Below are 20,566 nucleotides of genomic sequence, written 5' to 3'. Positions count from 1 at the left end.
CCCACTGATGGGTCTCTACCTGCAGTCTGAAAACCAATAAAGTAGAAGGGAGGTGTGGGTGATGAGCACTTGGGGATGAAGTCTTTTTGACAGCCTATGATGGGTCTCAGTGAGGTGGGTCAAAAGTCAACTCAAGAGACGCTTGAGGGTCCCTGGGACTGACATCTCAGAAAGCCTATTTTGTCCTGCCGTCAAGCATCTTCTCAAGATTTTCCTCCTCCAGAAAGCCTTTCTAGATAAGCACTCCAAATGGCATTCCAACTTCAGCTCTTACAGCCCTCTCAAATGTCCCCTGGTCTTGGTGTATGCGTGGCAGCCCTTGACTTAAAAGTCATGCACTTCGGAGTAGGCCAGATATACTCGCAAATGGTGCTGGCTGGCTGGTCTGTTTTCAGATGTGCCATGGCACACAAAACCCTTGTCCCCCAGCTTCAGACCTCTGAGGCCTCCCTTTTTGCCCATACAGGTTCTGAATGGGGGAAGAGGGGTTACTCCAGTCCTTTCCATGGTCCCTTCTACCTAAGTTAGCTTTTTCTTCAGGAATCTTCTGAATATGTTAAACAGAATAGGATTTGGTTACCACATTGCCCAGTTTAACTGTTTTAGATACTCAAATTCGATTTAAGAAATACAAAGTACACTTTGGGAGGCTAAGGTGGGCAGATCACGAGGTCAAGACCAGGCCGGTCAACATGGTGAAGCCCCATCTCTACTAAAAATACAAAAATTAGTTGGACGTGGTGGCAGGCACCTATAATCCCAGCTACTCGGGAGGCTGCGGCAGGAGAAATGCTTGAACCCGGGAGGTGGAGGTTGCAGTGAGTCAAGATTGTACCACCACACTCCAGCCTGGGTGACAGAGCAAGACTCTGTCTCAGGGAAAAAAAAAGAAAAGAAAAAGAAGTACAGGGCCGGGCGTGGTGGCTCATACCTGTAATCCCAGCACTTTGGGAGGCTGAGGCGGATGGATCAGGAGTTTGAGGCCAGCCTGCTCAAGACAGTGAAACCCCATCGCTACTAAAAATGGAAAAATTAGCTGGGCGTGGTGGCACGTGCCTGTAGTCCCAGCTATTTGAGAGGCTGAGGCAGGAGAATCGCTTGAAACTGGGAGGTGAAGGTTGCAGTGAGCCAAGATCTCATCACTGTACTCCAGCCTGGGTGGCAGAGTGAAACTCCTTCTCAAAACAAACAAACAAACAAACAAACAAACAAACGGAGTACAGGTGTATCATTTACGGTTGATTAAATATGGTGTCTGTGGTGTTTGTGCTTATGCCTATAAAAAGTTGGGCACTAGGACGTTGGCGAGGAATGTAATTTTTATGATCACATTGTTTCTGGGCAAAAACAGGTTCAACCTACATAGTTTTTACCTGCAGTGCCTTTTCCAGGAATATAACCCAAGATAGATTTAAGGACTCCCTGCAGTTCCACACAGCTCTGCCATCCGCAATGTGTGTCTCTCTGCCTTTGTGGTTCTCTGTGTTGCAAGGGTGTCTGTGGATCCTGGGAGCTCCCTGAGGGCAGGGGTCAGGGAAGATTCCAGTTTTGTGGGGCCGTCTTAAGAAAAAACTCGCAAAATTCCAAATACAAAAGTAGGTACAATGGTGATAATTACTTACAGCCAAGAAAAAAGACAACAATTTGCATGAGCCTTGGACATTCAGGGTACCTTTCTCCTGACATTGCTTCATTCCATTTACCAGAAATGCTTACATAAAAATGTTTCCTGTTCATAAACTGGCTTCCCCTCTTCACCTAGAACACTCTACAGTTCCCAGCTCTCATAGCCCACCCTCTCCCCACCATCCTGCAAGTCGAGAAGCCCTAAAGCTTGAGCTTCATTCCCTTCATCTCTGCCTCTGCCTTCACTTGTTCTCTAATAGCCCAGAGAACAAGGCTCTGCACATGGTATGCTCGGGCAGGGGAGGGCCAGAGAGCAATGGGCACCCCTGGCCAGTCTGTCTCACAGTGAGGTCCATCCAACCACCTGAATCAGAATCCCCTGGATGGTTTATCTGACATGCAGACTCTGAGAATTACAGAATCTGATGCTGGCATAGGACCTCAGCACCTGCATTGGCCCACACTCTCCAGGTGATTCCAAGGATCACTGCTCTAGTGCCATACTCTCTGCCTAGTTGGGTCACTGGTGGGACAACAGTCCTCAGTGACTCCCCAAGCCCCACCCCACATCTCCCAAGGAGGCTGAGCAGAGGCTGCGCACAACAAATAGCAGTGGAGGGTCCACTGAGGGACCCTCAGTGACCCATGCTACATCCCCGGCCTCCCTTCTCTGATTCGGCTCATCTGCCAGGCGCCAGTAGGAGCCATCCCCTCCTCACAGCCCCCACCACACAAACAGCATGCCCACCAGTTCCGTGTCCTGACCCCTATATGAGAGAGCCACCTGGCATTGAGTTAAGGATCATTTCTAGCGGCATGTAATCCCTGCATCCTTCTCCTAAGACACTCTGATGTCACAGAGTCCCAGGCTTCCTGGTGGGAAATTATGCATGGCCAAGCCCAGAAATTAAATTTGGAGGGTGAAAGGTCAATAACAGGGCCATTAAATCCTTAGGGTAATTACCTAAGAGCTTCCAAAGGACTGTGAATTTGGGCAGATTTTCCCAGGAAAGTATGAGACTCAGAATGGCAGCAATGGGAGCAGGGTTGGGAGAAAAATGTCGATCATGTACCATGCACCAGCTACCATGCTCATGCCAACCATATAGTCCCCGTTACATCTCACAGCAACCTATAAGTATGAATCCATTCCATTATTGCTATCCTCATCCTAAAGAAGTGCTAGGGAGACTTGGCTTGGTGTTTGGACTCTGCCATTTGAGGATCCTGGGTTCCCATCTTAGCTCTATTACATACTGGTTAGGTAAACACTGGACCTTGTTTTTCTCCTATCGCTAGAGTCCTGGTATTGGTCAAATTTTTGATGAGATGATGCATAAATGTGCTAGCACCTTGTCTTGCATGTAGTAGGTGCTCAATAAATGTTAACTGCTATTACTTGAATTAATATCATTACCCAGGAAAGAATTAGAGCTAGAGAAGTTCAATACTTTTCCTGAAGCAAGACAGAGTAAATGGACAAGTAGAGTTCCAAATCCAAATCTTTCCAGCTCTAAAAGCTACACTCTTTCTCCAACCTCATTGGGTTCTAAGATGTTTGGAGTCAGCTCAAGAGAAGCCTTCCCCTGTTTTCTTCCCACAGCTGATGAAATTCCCTTATGCCTCACCTAGTACATCTCACAGGTTTTGCCACTTAGGGTCAACCACTTAGCGAATGTTACTTGCATTTATCCCATTTATTATTTCAATAATCGGTTATTGGACATCTACTATGAAGGACTGGTCTTATCTTATTAAGGTGTAAGACAGTCGTAGGCTCCAGAAGCTTACCCTCTGGTTAGGAGATAAGACATATGAGTATGCATAGTTATTGGGAAGCTGGGGTGCTGGCATGAGTGCTCTCTCTGGTCATGCAGTTGGTAAAGGACTGCTAAAATGTCCTCCTTTTCACCATCAGCCTGTCTACATTGATATTGGCCCTTAGACTGGAAAGGTGGCTCCAGTGACTTGACAAGGGACTCAAGTGCTCAGGTTAAAAGCTTGGAGTCAAGTTTTGACCCCTTTCAATCAGTCAGTCTCACAGTTCTGCCAAGTCCTCTTTACAAAGGCCCATGCATTTACTCTATTCTCACTGCTCCCCTCCTCCTAGATTCCTGCAACTGCTACCTCAATAGTCTCCCATCTTCCTGCCTCTTTCATCCCAAATCACTTGAGCACAGGGCCACAGCTAAACTGCTGAGCCTGGCAATTCAGACCCTTCATCAGCTGCTCCCACCCTGTATACTCAATGTGGCATTGTCACACTGTGAAAATGAGGTCTCACATTCTGCCTACAGATTTTGGGCTACTGTCTTAAACTCTCTGGGCCTCCATTCCCCGGTCTGTTGAATGGGGATATTAGTCAGCTCAGAGTCTAAGATGAGAGAGATGAGAAAAGGCTGGCATCTAATAGTAGCTCTATAATTTTCCACCCTTGCCTCCTACCCTCCAGACAACCCATTCTACTCTGCTTGTCTCCACTTTCCTGCTTTTGCTGGTCCCCATATTCTCTTCTAGTTCAAATCCTATCCCTCCAACTAGGCTCAGCTGGAGACTCAGCTCCTCCGTTAAACCTTTTGTGAATAACGCCAGTCCATTTGGGTGGTTTCTTTTTGCATTTCCATGGCACTTCCATTGCCTTGAAATGTTAAAATTGGTTTCATATAGTTCCAACCTGTCACTCTGAGCTCCTTGAGGCCATTATGCTCCGTAGCAGGGATGGAGAGTGGGAACATGAGGGTGTTTTAGTGGGAACTTAATATGTGCTCATTCAATATATGAAGGTGAGAATCCCCTCTGTGCATACAGAACTCACAGACCTTCAAGCCAACTTCAAGCCACCAGGCGTGGCAGTCACCACTGGCTGTACCCTTGGAAAAGACAGGGCCAGAAGTTCAAGCACTGGATGATGGCAGGCAGCCCAGGGAAGCCACTCCTCACAGGACTCCATACCTTGGGCTCCACCTCATCCACTCTTCTGTTGTTGGTTCTGCAGGCTCTGGTTCAGACCCATCAATAGGGTGTGGCCTGCCATGGAGCTGAGTTTGTGATGTCTGTTCTGAGTGGTCCAGGCTGAAGGCTCCACCAAGGCATGGGCGTTGGGCATTGGGCCTTTGTCCCAGCAGGAGCCCCACTGTCCTAAGCCCCCACTAGTGGCAGTCACCCAGCTTTTCTAAACCACCAGGAAGCAGCCAGCAGCCTAGCACTCACCTTAGGCACCTTCTTGCTTTCCTTCCCCAGTCTTCATGATGTCTAGCTGGCAGAGTGGGGAACCCTGGAGCCAAACCCCTGACTGGGCCTGCCGGTTCCTGACTGAAATCGACCTCCTTCATTGAGAGCTAGGATGGAATCTTCCAGAATGCTAGAGCTGCCCGGCTCAGGATGCAATGCTGGAAAAACATGACAACTAAAGGGGTCTTCCACTTCATTCTTTAGGGTGAGAGGTGCCTGGGCCCAGTGACACAATTCTCACCCACCCCACTACACTCCTTAGTCCACTGTTAACTTCGGGAGGGTAGCACCATGCAAAGCAAAAACGTGATCTTAGGTGAATGCTGTGACTGAGCTGCACCTGTCCTCACAAAGCTGCTGAATTCCCCATTTGTCCTCCTGGCCTTTGCAAGAGGGTCTGAGGCAGTATGAGAGAAGCCAACCCTTCTCTTCCCGGACCCAAGGGCTGTGCCCCTTCTCTCAGCCAAGCCTTGTGCCTCTAGCCACAAGGACAGCTCAAGCTTTAGCGTCTGGCCCCACCCAACTCCTTCCTCCCGGGCGTGTGCGCGTTAGGGAGAGGGGGCCTCTGGCCACTCAGGAGTTAAAATGGCAGCGGGACTGGAGGGGGTTGGCGTGGCATGCAGACTGGGAGGAGGCGACCGGAGTGGGCTGGGGAGGTTGGGAGAGCGGCGGAGAAGCGAGTGAGGAGGGCGAGCGCGAAGCCGGGAGGAGGGGCGCGCGTGGAGGGGGTGCCGGGCGCCGCGAGGGCCTGTTCCGGGCACCTGCAAACGCGCGGCGCTCTTAAGGAGCGCCCGGCTCTCGCCCGCCAGCCTCTGGCCACGACGCGCCCAGGGCGCGGAGAGGGGGTGGGGACGGATTGGAATTCTGCCATCGCCCTCACCGGCTGGGCCCCGGAGCCGCTCTCAGGATAACTCCACGTTGGGGAGGGCGCCCGCCGAGCCTCCCGGGCCTGTGCAGACGGCGCGCGCGGCGGGAGGTCGCGGACCAGCGTCCCCAGCCCGACCCCGGGCGGAAGGCGAGCGGAGCGCGGCGGCGCGGGCAGCGGACTGCGGACGGCGCCCACCGGGTGAGTGTGCGGCTACGGGGCTGACCTGGGCAGCGCCGCCGCGGCCGGGGAGTTGTGGACACCGAAGTCGCTGGCATGGCCAAGGGGGACGCGGCGGGAGCAGCCGGAGCAGCCACCTCAGGGCTCCCTGCTCCTGCCCCGGCACCGCAGCGCCGCCTGACCTGGGTGGGGGCCGGGGGAGGGCCGGCCGCTGCCTTCCGCCGAGACGCCTGCAGGGGAGCCGGCGACTTGGGAGAGGGAGGCGGCCGAGGGGGAGAGGGACGGAGGGTTGGAGAATGCCCAGAAGCGGCCAGGAAGGGGGCGCCTTGGCCTTCGCCCGGAGAGACCAGAACCTCCCCCCAAACTGTTGCTGGGTAGAGCGGGGTCCTGGAGATGTCGAGGAGCCGAGAGGTGGCGGCGAGGTTAGGGAGGGCGTGACACGGGTGGACTGGCAGGCTGGAAGCGCTCCAGAGCCTGGGGACTTTCTCCACCTTGGAGCTCGGGAGTCTGTGCGGAGGGACAAGGTGGCCTTGGGTCTGTCTGAAGTATCTGGAACCAGGAGCTAGGCTCCTCCCGGGCCGGCCGGCTGGGGTCCGACCGCAGCCTGGGATGGGACATTTGGGGTGGGGGATGGGCCGGCCTGGGGCTCAGCCTGGGGACTCGGGCAGGGGGAAGCGGAAACGGAAGGGTGGTTCTGAGCCCACCACAACATCAAGGAGACAGGCTGGGCTGGCCAGCCACAGGTGGGCCGTCTGTCCTGCTGGCAAAGGGTGGCGCAGGCTCTGGCCGCCCAACCGGCGAGGAGCCGCGGGGTGAGGGGGAACTGAGCTCCATCTGGGGCCGAACGGAGGAGCTAAAGAGGTGCAGGAGACCCGGACCCTGGGGAGGGGCCCTGGGGGTAGAACTGTGCTCCCTACCCTTCCTCCCCCACCCAAACGAACAGGAAGGAAAATGTCAGCTGGGCTTTGTGCTCTGTTCCTCAGGCTGCCGCAGCTCCCATCTGTTGGAGCCAACGCAGCTTCTAATTGGGCGGCTGGCAGGGTTGGAGGGGGTGGGCTGGGCACAGCGCTCAGTTGCCAGAGATGTACTGACAGGCCCTCTGCTTGAGAACCCCAGGACCTAGGGTGGTGGGGAGAACAGCCTCCCTAGGTCAGGGCAGTAGAGGTGGCTTCCTGCCAGCTTGGTCACTATCAAAGGGGAAGATCTAGGTCTCCCTATGCACCCAGGCCGATAGCAGGCTCCATGCCCCCCTTTCCTGCCAGTCTAGGATGGGCTCTGGCCCAGCGTTTAGTCCCTGAATAAGAAGGCCAGGAGCTCCTCCCATTGCCCACGGCTTCTTAAAGCTCCCTCCAAAAAAGAGCACTGGGCATGGAGAGTGGGGATGGGCTCTGTTCTAGGCACTGGAGTTCCCTTGCCTTTGGGCCCTGTTGCTACCAGAAAAAGTCACATGTGGGTGGCCTGACCCACTTTCCTGTCCGGGTGCTGTTGTGGCGAAATGATGGAAACAGAAGGGCAGAGCTAGGGGTCTGAGCCTCCTAGGCCTTCTTCCTTCCCCTGGGCTGACTCAGACTTCTCCTTCTTGCGGAGGGCTCTCTCTGGACCTGGGATGGAACCTCATTATTTGCAAAGGATGGAACTAAAGGCCTCAGTGCCTGGGAGATTGAGGTCTGCCCAGGGTCTGGCACCTAGGAACACCCCCAAATCCACACCCTCTCTCTAATGCAGTCTCCTCCCAGGGAGACACCGAGTGGCAGCAAGAACTCAGAGATCTGCTAATTCCACCCAGGCTAGTACAGCAGGTTCCCTCTCTAATTCAACACAGTTCTTCCCCACTCTGAATCCTCTTTCCTGTGCCTCCCCTCTTCCTCCTCCCCCTCATCCTTCTCTCCTTCGCTCTTCACTTTCCTCCTCTAACACTCTTGACTTCCCTTTTCCCCCTCACACTGCTCTTCCTCTTCTCTTACCCTCCTCATTCTTCCCCAGATATCTCCGTTTCTTCCCAGTCTCTGTCTCCACCTTTGCCCCGCTTCTCCTGTAAACTGCAGCTTAAACCATAAGCCAGGCGTGCACGCACTCCCGCTCATCCTGCTGGTGGGAGCACACGCACTGTTGGCTTTGCTGCATCCCTTTTGCAGAGGAGCCTGGGCTGGTGGGCCTGGCAGCTGCATTTGCCTGGCCCTGGTGTCCCTTGCACCCTGTCATTTACTCACCTGCCCCTCCTACTCCCCACACCCTTATGTTGTTTATTTGAAGGGAAAAGGAAACTCCATTGCTTTTTTAAAAATGTTACTCATTCAACAACTATTTATTGAGCGCCTACTGTGTGCCTCTCATGATTTTAGAAGCTGAAGATACAGCGGTAAACAAACCTCTATGTCTCAGGCTGACCACACTTGTATCTGGATTTGCCGGCTGATTAGCTCTGTTCCTGCCAGGCTCGTTCAAAGACCCACAGCTTGAGGGGGCAGAGGTGAGGAACATGAACAATGCTAGTGAATTATCACACTGAGTGACCTCTAAAGTGCCAGGTACCGCTTAAGTCATCCTGTCCTTAAGATACTTTTCTGACCCAAAAGGATGGACCAGGTCACATCTCACCATTTATCTGGCAGCCCAGGGCTGAGTAGAAGGCTGGTGCTTCAGACAGAGAAGGGGGAAGGAATCAAATTTATTATTGAATACCTACTATGCACCAGTCTATGTGAGGAACATTACAAAAGTTATTCTGCTCAGTCCTGCTGACAGCCTTCTGATGTCTGCATTACCATCCCCTGTGTTCTAGCCAAGGAAATTGAGACCTGGAGAAGATAAACCACTTGCTCCAGGTCATATAGATCTCCATTTTGAAATCACTTATATCTGCAGTTCATTTGGCCCTATGATATCTGTGACATCTGGTAACTTGTACACTTATACTAACGCTTACATTATAACCTACCTTTTCATGGGGCCTTATCTCCCAGTTAGACTATTAATATGCATAAGGATTTGCTGAACAGTTGTGTGAATAAGCTTTCTTAAGTGATCAAGGAAGGCTTCCTAGAGGACCTGGGACCCTGAATGAGGAGACCGGGAGGGCAATGATGTTTGCCCTGTGTAGGATACTGTGTGATCCTACACAGGTATGTGACAAGTTGTAGGCAGGCAGTCCCTCAGCCCACACCCCACCTGCATTCAGGTAGAATTGATTCAGGGTCAGGATATAGAAGCTTGGTCTACGGCCCGTCTAATGAATAAGTGTCACTTGTGTTCTTAATCTATATGGCTTGGACTCTTTATAAAAGCTCCAAGACAAAGGATGGGGACTGGAAGCTTTCAAGCCCCCAAAGACTCCAGGGAAGGGCAAGGACAATGGTTGGAGGCTGGAATGGGGCAGGAATGGGGAGAGTGACCAAGGGACAGAAGAGAAGGAAGACAAAGGCAGAAGATAAACTGAGAAACAAAAAACACTTTTGACAAAAATGAAGTAGCTAAAAAAGACAACAAAACAAAACAGAAGACAAGAGATATGCAAAAAAGACAGACAGCAGCATGTGATTAGATTGCTGAGAGAGGACGAGTCAGAAAGCTGCCTTTATCTATTACTTTCCGGTGCGGCGCCTGGGTCTCCCTGGCCTACAGCTCAGAGGCTGAAATTTCACCAAGTTAGCCTCAATCAGGCATTTGCTTATTCAGTCAACCCATCTTTTCTAAGTACCTACTGTGTGCTTGGCTCTGTGCTAGGTGCAGGGGACAAAGAGACAGATCAGATGTCCCTGCCTTCAAGGAGTTCACCGTAAGAGTAGAGATTCTAGAGACACACCACTGGAGTTCAAATCCAGGCTTCACCACAATGTAACCTCTCTTTGTCTCAGTTTCCTCATCTATAAATGGGATAATAAAAGTACCTACTTCATAAAGTCATGAGGACTACATGAGGTGATACATGTAATGAGCTTAGAACAGTATGTGGTATATATAGTAAGTGCCATGTAAGTAGTAGTAGTATTGTTATTATTATTAGATGGAGGAGTCAGTCCCATAGACAATAATGAAACAAGTGTTGGACTATAGGATAAGTAGATAAAAAGGTGACTCAGCCAGGCGTGGCGGTTCACTCCTATAATCCTAGGGAGGCTGAAGCAGGTAGATCACTTGAGGTCAAGAGTTCAAGACCAGCCTGGGCAAAATGGTGAAACCCCATCTCTGCTAAAAATACAAAGACTAGCTGGGCGTGGTGGTGCACGCCTGTAATGCCAGCTATTCAAGAGGCTGAGGTGGGAGAATCACTTGAACCCAGGTGGCAGAGGTTGCAGTGAGCCGAGATCACACCACTGCACTCCAGCCTGGGCAACAGAGCAAGATTCTGTCTTAAAAAAAAAAAAAAAGTGACTCTCTGTTTGCTGTTTGCAGATTAGGAAAGGGTTGCCAAAGAATGTGATATTTGGGCCAAGGCTTGAAAAGGAATCAACCAGGCAGAGATGGTGGGTCTGGGGACACTGGTGATGAGGGTATTTGGGGCACAGGCATCGTGTATGAAAAGATACCAGGGTGTGTATGTGTTGATTGCTCTTTGTGGATGTCACCATCACCACTGACACGTCCCCCTCAGCCTCTTTGTCTCCAGTGCTGGGAGCTGGGCTTCCAGTGGGGCTGGCTGGTCGCCCAGAACATCCCCACATGTTTTGGTGCAGGGGACCTGGTGCATCCCTGCTGGGGTTTAGTCTCATGACCTTGGTCTCCTGCACGTTCTAAGCCCTCATCAAGCAGAGTCTGCTCCAAACCCAGGGCTGCTAGGCCTTGCACTCTGCCTTCTGACACTTCCTAGGGACCTGGGAGATGCCTTGGTCTGAGGGGGCTGCCTTTTAGGAGGTGAGTTTAACCAGGTTTGGTTTGGAATTCAGTTTTTTTCTGTGTATTTCTTCCACCCACACCTTCCCTGCTGCTCAGCATTTGATGGACCCGAAGTGAGTTCCAAGATAAAGCGCAGGCAGAGGGTTCCTGGGGCAATTACTGTTTCTCAGCTTCTACCTCTCACATGGTAGTAACACTAATTATCATACCTAGCATTTACTGAGCATTTACTATGTACCAGGCACTGCGCCAACTGCTTTACCTGCATTATCCCATTAAGTTTTCAAAAATACCCCTATTAGATAGGTAGTTAACTCTCATTATCCCTAACCTTAAAAGCCAAGAAACAGACTCAGACTTGTTCAAGGACGTATAGCTAGGAAAGATCCAAGGGAGGGAGTTAGCCCTTCTCTCTGACTTTAGGACTCCTCCTGCTTCTTCACCACCCCCGAATCTGGTGTTCCTTGGGCCTGGAGGGTGCTCTGGGTCATCTAGCCCATTCTCCTCCTTCCCTCCCTCCAGGAAGAAGTTCCCTAAGCCAGCCCTGTCCCAGCCAGTGGCTGCCTTTCTCCTTTTTGGGATCTTCAGAGAGGGTCTCTGTGACCTTTTTTTTCCTGCTGCTCCTGCAGGGTGTGATATTTAAGATCCAACATTGTTTCCTTCTGTCTCAGCTAAGTGCCTCGGGGCCACATGGAGCCACTAGCCTCAGAGAAGCTGGACCTTAAGAGTCAGTGCCCATGGACACATGGTGGGAACCAATGCAAGGGTGGCTCGCTGGGAGGCGTGAGAATGGGGCCCAGACCCCAGATAAGGTGGAGAGAGATGGGGAAGGCTTGTGATTTGTGCTGTCGGTGGGATATCTCTAACAAGGTAGACTCGTGTGTTTCAGGAAAAACAGGTACAATTGTTTCTATTTACAAACATCTCACAAGGCAGGTTCTTCAGGGAAAAACATACGGAAGAGGGGGGCAGGGCAGTGATTATTAGGCAACAAGCCTGGGTTCCCCAGGAAGAATGGGTCTGTCCTATCTCATCTTTTCAGGGGGAAGGAAAAAGGAGGAAGAGAAAAGAAAGGCAGCAAAGGTTACTTTGCTCTCTAAAATGTTCTCAGAATAAGCATTCAAATGTGGTTGGTGAAGGTGTCTGTCTTTGGCCTGGGAGGGCAAAGGTGGTGATGCCCAGAAGGGGGAATGACCACAGAGGGGCAGCTGGTGGGAAGCAAGACATTTAAAAGCTGTGTAGGAGGAAAGAGGAAAGAGAGAATTTGACACTTCACCCTGCCTGGCTGTCACCACTCCTCTTCCCCTGCCTTCTGCTGGGGCTCAGACAGCTTCAGGCCTCAAGCTTGAGAAAGTGCCTGCCCAGAATTGGGCCCAGGGGTTGAAAGGTGGAATCTACATTGCGAGGGGACCTGCAGAATCATCCTGTCCACTGCTCATCTCTGAGTGCCACCATGCCTCAGCCATCTCAGACATGGGGTGGGGCTGGAGTCTTCGTTCAGCAAGTATTTGTGAAGCATGTAGCCAGGCACTTAGGGCAGACAGCAGTGAACAACCAGACAGACCTCTGCCCTTCAGGAGCTTTTAGTTTATTGTCTGGGGATGCAGTAAAATAAACTTATAAAGGAAATGGCATATTGGAGTCTGGTAAATGCTAAAGAGAAAAAACAGGGAAGGGAAATGGGGGGGTCAGTTGGGAGAGGGGGAGTTTGTTATCTTGTGCAGGGTGGCTGCAGAGACCTCACTGAGAAGGTGACATCTGAGGAGAGATGAGAGGGGGCACTGCAGTTGGGGCAAGCTGGGCAGAGGGGACAGCAGGTGCAAGGGCAGGGAGGCAGGGCCATGCCTGGAGAGTGGGAGGCGGCGTGGAGGATGGCGTGGCTGGAATGTGGTGAGCGCAGAGTTGCAGGAGATAAAGTCAGAGGGTCAGAAGGAGGCTAGCTCTGGGAGAGTTCTGGAGCTGGTGAGGAGGGGGAATTTTTCCTCGGAGTAAGATGGGCTCTTGCAGGTTTGGGGCCTGGAGCGGCATGATTTGACTTTTTAACACCCCTGATCATCAGCCATCCATTCCAGCATTTCCCTCAGCAGCTAGTCAGTAAGTGCTGCCTGGTTGCCCTCTGCAGCCATTGGAGCTGTTTCAGCCAATCAGTACATCCCCACCAAGGATTCTCTGAGCACTGTCCTAGGCAGTGTGGGGTGTGAGGTTGGGAAGGAAATAAAAAAGCACAGGACACAGTCTTTACTGGTAAGGAAACCTACTGATCAGCTGGGGAGGCAGAACTTATACTCACATGAAATAATGAGGGAATAATACCAGACAGTATTTAAAACCGAGTGCTAAACTGTGTGATTTAGACTATAAATGTTATCGGAACTGTGAGCTCTGTGTGGGAGTTATATAGGGAACGCTTCCTCAGGGGGGCGCGGCTGATTTAGGCTTGGAAAATGGAGTAGGTTCGACTCTGCAGTGGGAAGGATTCTTGCACAGAGAACTTGGAGCTGGCAGGGTGAGAGGAGAGAAGGGTGGCGCCGCTGGAGGGGAGGGCACTGAGTGGGAGTAAGGCAGCCCACGTGGCAGCTTGCAAGGGCAGGGTCTTCTGTCTCTGGGCAGTCCCTGCTTCCCACCTGGGTTTCCGATGCCCCCTGTACTCTCTCCAGAGACATGGAAAGCCACCCTTTCCAGAAGGAAATCCATTATCTAGTGTCCTTGCCCTCTCCTGCCCAAGACCAGATGATCTCTGATCTTGGAAGTCCTCTGGCTGCAGGGAGTCCCATTTCCAGCTCCGGCCATTGTCCCAGGTCTGCACGCCTCTTAGTTCACTGGTGTCTGGAGCCATGTTCTCTGGAATTCCCTTAGGCTCCATGTATCTACCCAGGCTCCAGCAGCTTCTCTTCTCCCTTCCTCTCACTGCCTGGATGGGCCCCTGTTGGGTAGGTTACTCCTGTAACATTCCTGGTCGTTCCAGATATCGTGAACTGGAAATAAAATTGCACCAAGATGAGCAAACTTCCTCCCCCATGAGGGGTGAGTGTGTCCTCTCCCTGGATCCTGGGGGTGTGAGCTCACCTCTGAAGTATAGAGAGAGATCACCAGAGTGGAGCAGACTAGGATCCATTGGTAGTGCCCTCACCCACCCAAGACACAGTGGGGGGAGATGCTCTCCTCCCTGCCTCCAGCCCCCAGTCTAAATGCAGGAGCCAAGAGACCCATAGGCAAAGCAGTCCACTACTAGACAGACTTCTTCCCTCCTCTAGGTCCTCGGAGCCTGAGAAAGGGGGGCACATCCGTGGCACCCCAGCACAACCCCCTGGAAGACGCAGAGGCTGAGCCTGAGGCTTTTGTCCTTATGGCTCACAATCCAGAGGAAGTGGAATCAGTTGGCATTGGGTCAGGATTCACGGTCCCTAGCCACCTTCCCTTGGGCATCTTAACTGCTCTGAGCCTCAGTTTCCTCATCTATAAATCTGAGTTAATAACATCCACTTCCTAGGGTTGTTAATAATAATAATAAGAGCTAACATTATTGAGTGCTTATGAAGTACCTGAAGCTTCACTGCATTTATCTCATTTCATCCGCATAACGCTGTGAAGTAGGTATTATTTTCCCCCATTTTGCAGTTGAGGACACTAAAGCCTGGAGGCCATGCACAGCCAGCAAGTGGCAGAGCCAGAATTCAGCCCCCAAATCTTTCTGACTCCGGAGCCCTGATTCTCAACTACCACATTAAGTGAGCAAATCTGTGTAAAGTACCTGCTACAAAGTAGAAGCTCAATAAATGTTAGTTCCTTTTCTCAATTTCCCCAGGGCTACTCCTCTAGAGAACAGCGTCCCCTACTTCATCACATTTCTTTTCCGGGGTCCCCTGGGACATATGGTAGAAGTGGGAATGGGAATGAGCTGCCAGTTTATACTGAGGGAAGAAAATAAGTCCGAGAGAGGTGAGTAATTTGCATACAATCATAAAACTGCGGGGCTGTGATTACTGCCCGAGGCGCCTTGCCCATAAGAGTTATTGATTTCTACTGGGTCCCAAGCAGTTGGCAGAGGGTGTCTTGTGGAGATGAGAACAGAGGTTATGCTGTATGGAAGAATGAGAGGCCACCATCTCCCCCACAGGCAAGAAAGAGCCTGTCTCACCTGCAGAGGCGAGAGTTGAGCATTATGGGCCTGAAAGTTGCTAGCAACAGTACCTAAGCTCAGAGAGGTCTAAGACCCTATGCTTTCTGAGCTTAGCTACTGTTTCTAGAATTTGTTCTAAACAATCTGGGACCATTCATGAATCTTGGAAGAGGACAGTGTTGAAGGTCAAAGTGTGGAAAGACAAGATGTTATCTCACCTTTATGACTGTTAGATTGGCATGCTTTTTGCAACAGGTAAAGTGTGCATGGGTGGGTACACACACACACACACACACACACACATTGCTCCATGTAATCTCGCATGGAAATAAAAATGAGCAGACAACTGCAGGGTCATCTGAATTTTGGGGTATATAGGGAATGGAGGTGAAGAAGCTGAGACAGGGCCAATCCCCTAAAACAGTCCTCATTCTTTACTCCCCAGAGACCCATCTCTCTGCACAGCCCACAAAACAGCCTAAGCCTGCCAACATTCACCTCTGATGGGCAGACCCAGAGCTCCTCTGCGTATCCCCCATGGAGAAAAGGAGAAGAGCCTAGGTCATAGTGCTTCAGAACTGATGGCAACAGGAAGCCCTCTGGTTTTGTGGCTTTCAAACATTTATAGAAGTTAATCCATTTTTCAATGTATGGTAGGCAGAATAATGGGCCCCCTAAGATGTCCATGTACTAATCCCTAGAACCTGTGAATATGTTATGTTCCATGACGAGGGAGAAAGAAGATTGCTGATATCTGACTTAAGAATAAATTATCCTGGATTATCTGGGTGGGTCCAGTGTAATCACATGGGTCCTTTAAAAGTGGAAGAGGGAGGCAGAAGTCAGCATCCGGGTAATGCCATGTGTGAAAGGCTGGACCTGCCAGTGCTGGTGTTGAAGATGGAAGGGGCCATGGGCCAGGGCCTGTGGGCAGCCTCTAGATCCCTGTCTAAGAAGCTGGGATAGTCCAGGAAACAGAGTCTCCCCTCCAGCCTCCAGAAAGAAACACAACCCTACCGACACCTAGCTTGAAGCCAGGGTGACCCATTTTGGACTTCTGGCCTCCAGAACTATAAGAGAATATGTCTGTGTTGTTTTTAGCCACTAAGTTTGCGGTCCTTTGCTCACAGCAGCATCAGGAAACTAAATACAAGGCAAAAGCCAAGTGGTGGATCAGAACCCAGTTGGCCTCCTTCTGACCTCCCAGCCACCCTGGAGGGATTGCTTCATAACTTGGTGGCTCCAAGGAACCTGGTTTGAAATACACTGTGTCTGAAATGCAACCTGCTTATTCTCCAGACAATGAAATCGAGGCCCAGGAAGGAGTGGTTTTGTGTGCGGTCACGCTGAGTTAGTGGATGAGCTGGGACTGCAACCCACGGTCCACTCCTGTTTTGTCAGAAATCCCAGATGCTTACGTGAATTCTCTCATGAACTCATCCGTTACAATAATTGTATGTGTATATTTTTACATGTTCAACAAACGTGTGCATATAAAGGCCCAAGCACTGTGCTAAGAACTGGGCAGAGGCGACGTGAGCACCGGTGCAGGAAGATGAGCAGCTCTGAGTTCCAGTCCTGACCTCAGCCCCTCCCTGCCCTCAGCTTTCTCCAAACATCCGCAGCCAGCCCAAGTTGCTCAGATCTGTCTGTATTATTTGTCCTGGAACTGGTCCCCAGGTGGGCTTTCTCACAGCCACCTGCTCTGGGTAGAGACACAGCTCTGGGAAGGGAGAGGACCCAGCCCACTGGCCCCGGCTGCACCTGCCCTCGTGAAGCCTATGCAGCATTTATCACCCATAACAAGCTGCAGGTGGGCAGGACCCAGGGCCGTGGGAGGGAAGGGAGAGGAAAAGCAGGCAGAGGCAGAGCGTTGCCTAAAATCAGCGCCCTAGTAGTGCATATACCCTCTGTCAGGCATTTTGACCTTCCCAGCTCTCCCTGAAGCACACCTGAGCCACCGGCCGGCCCCCAGGGCTGCCAGCTCCCTGGTGTTGGTCTCCATGGCAACCCCACATTTGCCGTTCTGGTTTCTAATGACTTATTGGCATGTGTGGTAATTTGCAGAGCTTGGCAGGAAGAGCTAGGAGAGTAGTGAGGAGGGGAGGGGAGGGGAGGCAGTGAGGGGGACTTGGCAGTTGGCGGGGCAGGGGTTGGGTTTTGGATGGGGACAGAGGCACACTTATCCTGCCCCACCCTTCCTAGTCCCTGCTGAGTAACATCCAAAGTAAGGGAGCTGCTTCAGGTCCAGGGCCTCCCCTCCCTGAGGAGTATTGGCTCTCTGCAGGCCCCTGAGAGGGAGACAGATGGACAGACAGATGTAGTGCACAGCTGCTCACCTGTCAGGCAGATTCTGGCAGGCATGGGGGTGACAGCCACGTTCAAACATGGCAGGTCAGACCACTCATGTTTTCCACCACTCTCCTATCTGTCTCCTGGGCCCTGAGAACAAAGGGGTACCTGGGCCCAGGAGTCGCTTGGTCCTATGGGGAGTGAGGTGGGAGTAGAGTATCCAAGGACAGATCCTTGCTGCTTCTAGGCCTCTCACACACTCAGACAACCAAGCAGGGCAGCCCTAAATGAAATGCCAGATCACATGGGTAGTGGGGGAAAGCAGGGAGGGGAGAACCAGTCTAGCAATCACAGGGGCCTAGAGGAGCAGGGGCCAGTCCCCTCTCCACTTTTCTTTGGCAAAGCTTAGCCAACCTCAAAACGATTTCCCCAGGGCAAGGCAGTGGGAAGCCTCAGATTTGCTGTGTGGCTGCAGTCTTCCTGCATACTACTTTGCTGCCTCTGTCTCTTTAGGTCACTCTTGATGCTGCGATCTGTTGTGCATTTGTGGGAGGCAGCCTGATGTGCTGAAAAGAGCACCCTCTTGAAAGCTGGATCCATCTGGGTTAGAATCCTATGACTTCTGCTTCCCAGCTCTATGACCTTGGACATGTCTCAGTCTCTCTTTGAGCCTCATTTCACTTATCTATAAAATGGGTTTAACACACCCAGTTCACAGTGTTGTGAAAAGGAAACTGGCTCATGCTTGTAAAATGCTTGGCACACAGCAGGTACCAATAAATATTAAAGAATTTTAAAAGTCATCTTTTAATTATCTACCCAAATAAACAGGAATAATGTGATGGATAATTTAAATAATTCTGATAGACTTGGTAGGGTATTTTTTAAATATTTGAGAATAGTCTTCATTTAGTTCAGTAAATGTTTATTGAACATCTGTGTGCAAAGTACAGGGCCAAGTGGGTGTTTCCCGGTGTTTTATGATTAGGGTGAATTTAAGTTGCTGGTGCATTCTCTAAGCATATATCATTGGACAGAGGGAGAGGGAGGGCCCCTAGGAAGGCTAGTAGCAGAGAGGGGGTGGCCCTCGGTCAACCATGTAGGTGGATCTTACATGGACTTCTGAGAAGTGGCTGGCCCTAAGAGAAAGATCTGCATTGTGAAGGCCCTGTCTGGGTGGTGTGCAGTGAGATACACTGCCCAGTTTCTCAGAAATGGTGAGTCTGTTTTTAGAGCTGGATGAAGTGGATGATTGATGGAACCAGTGGGTGGTCACTCCTTCACTTTCACAAGCTGCTGCTGAGGCTTGAGGGGGCCGGTGACCACCCAACTATCAGCTGGAAGGGGAGCAAGGTGCACCTGCTCTCACCTGGGCATCTGAGCAGATCACAGCTCCCTCAACTAGTGCTGGGAGGGAGGGAAGGAGAGCAAGGGGGAGCTAGGAAACTTGGCTTCTATCTCTGCCAGCAGATGGACTTCTGCCTGCAGCAGGAGTCTGTCTGTTCTTCTATCAGCCTCCCTGCAGCCTCCTCCAAGACGGCGCGACAGAGATGTGCAAACAGAACGTCAGAGATAGCTGGGGCCTTGGAGAGCGTCTGTCCCACTGCTTTCTCGCCGTCCTCATTCACGTTGTAGCACACAAACACAGTGATAATGGCTCAGGGAGCAACTGACCCAAGGGCTAAGGGGTCGTGATCTCAGCACACCTGTACCCATTTGTTGCTCCCTAACACCACTTGGAAAGCTCTACCTTAGCCGGTTCTCCCAGTGTATTTTTATCTATGAGAAACTTAAGCATTGGGGAGGGGGAAGGACTTGAGATCACAGAGCATATTAGTGCCCTTGGGACTAGACAGAAAGCTCCTAACTTCTGGCTTTGTGCTATATCTACTACCTCAAGACTCCTTCTTCCACTGTTTTTCCTGATCTTTCACCCTGGAGGGCCTACTTCATGTGCAAGAGAATGTAATGTCTCTGAGACACCATTATTCTCCAAACCTCGCAAAATAAGGCAACATCCTCCCCACCCACCTTTATTCTCACTAGCCACCCTCTTCATTCAGGAAAGCCTCTGGCATGTGCCCATAGACCTTCTCCCTTCCCAAGTCTGTGTCTCTCCATCATCCTGGGTGAGATTAGTGACGACGCAGACAGCTTCTTCTAACCCAGACCCTTAGGGGCTCACCTATCTCAGCCACTCACTTGCAAGTTCATACTCTGTATTTTGCCATCCCCTGAAAATTACCTAGCAGAGTACCCAGCTTTCTGGTCACCATCTTCTACACCTTTTGGTCTCCCAGCTTGCTTGTCCAAGGACTCTCACATCACCACTTTTTTTTTTAGTCAGTCAAATTTAGCAGTGGGAGGGTTGTATGACACCCCCACTCTTTAACCTCCTTGGGACCTTTGCTCCATTGGCACCTCTGCTTTTTTTCTTTTTACCATCCATTACCTTCCACTGCCTTCCCTTCTCTGAGTCCAGGTAGAGTCCATGGTCCATTATTTTTAAGAATCCTCCTGCCAATATCCTGAACTCTCTTGAGCCTCTGTCTTTTTATTGTCCCAGTTTGACCAAGTCCCAGTTCTGGATTAATTGCTCTATCTGCTTCTTTCTACCTGCATTCAGGAATGTGGACCTGCTGGGACACACACATACACACACACACACACACACACACACACACGAAACAGATTGTTACTTCTACAAACTCACCATCACCAACCCAACTTGCTCTTCAAAAGTGCCTGGTGTTCCTACCACGTTCCTCTGGTTCTCTCTCCCCTCACTCTCCACAATGACTATTTCACACCTTCCTTCCCGAACCTCCGCCTCCACCCTCATGCTTAGCTGAGGACCTCACCTCCCACTTCACAGAGAGAGAGAAGTCACCAGGCAAAACTCCCCAACTTGTCCCCACCAAACCCACAAACTACCTGCCTCTGGGCCAGTCCTCTCCTCCTTCCCTCCTGTGTCTGCAGAGGCCGCAGCATGGCCATCACAGGCCAGTTCTTCCACCACCCATGTTCTAGATCCTCTCCTCTGCCTTCTCAGAAACAGCCTTCTCACCATGCTCAAGTTTCTCATGCCTTCAACAAGCAAAACAACAACAAAAACCTTCCTGAAGCCCGACTCCACTTGCTGCCACCACACTGTCTCTCTTCTCTGTACAAGCCAAATGTCTGAAAGGGTTGGCTGCAGCAGCATTCTCCATCTCTGCACCACCCACTCCTTCCCCAGCCCTGCTTCAGTCTGACTTCCTCCCCCATCACTCTGCTGAAGCAGCTCTCCAGATTGCTAAAGCAAGGGAACATTTTTTACTTCTCAGAAGCATTTTCCACTCTATTTTTTTTGACACTTTCTTTTCCCTTGGCTTCTCTGACCCCACATTCTTGGCTTCTCTGGTACTCCTGAGTCGTCT

At 51.2% G+C, this 20,566-nt stretch overlaps 1 protein-coding gene across 4 annotated transcripts in view; it reads left to right on the top strand.

The window, feature by feature from the left end:
• The first annotated feature begins 5,511 nt into the window (after positions 1 to 5,511).
• Positions 5,512 to 20,566, top strand: part of LRRN2 (leucine rich repeat neuronal 2) — a 67,950-nt gene continuing 52,895 nt past the window's right edge. For all 4 annotated transcript variants that reach the window (XM_005540558.5, XM_074033893.1, XM_074033896.1 and 1 more), the window contains exon 1: positions 5,512 to 5,923. The gene's annotated coding sequence lies outside the window, so the exon portion shown is untranslated. The remainder of the gene's footprint in view (positions 5,924 to 20,566) is intronic.

This window comes from Macaca fascicularis, chromosome 1 (assembly GCF_037993035.2).
Source record: "Macaca fascicularis isolate 582-1 chromosome 1, T2T-MFA8v1.1".
In the NCBI taxonomy this organism is placed as follows: domain Eukaryota; kingdom Metazoa; phylum Chordata; class Mammalia; order Primates; family Cercopithecidae; genus Macaca; species Macaca fascicularis.
This window is presented reverse-complemented; position numbering and strand designations above follow the sequence as displayed.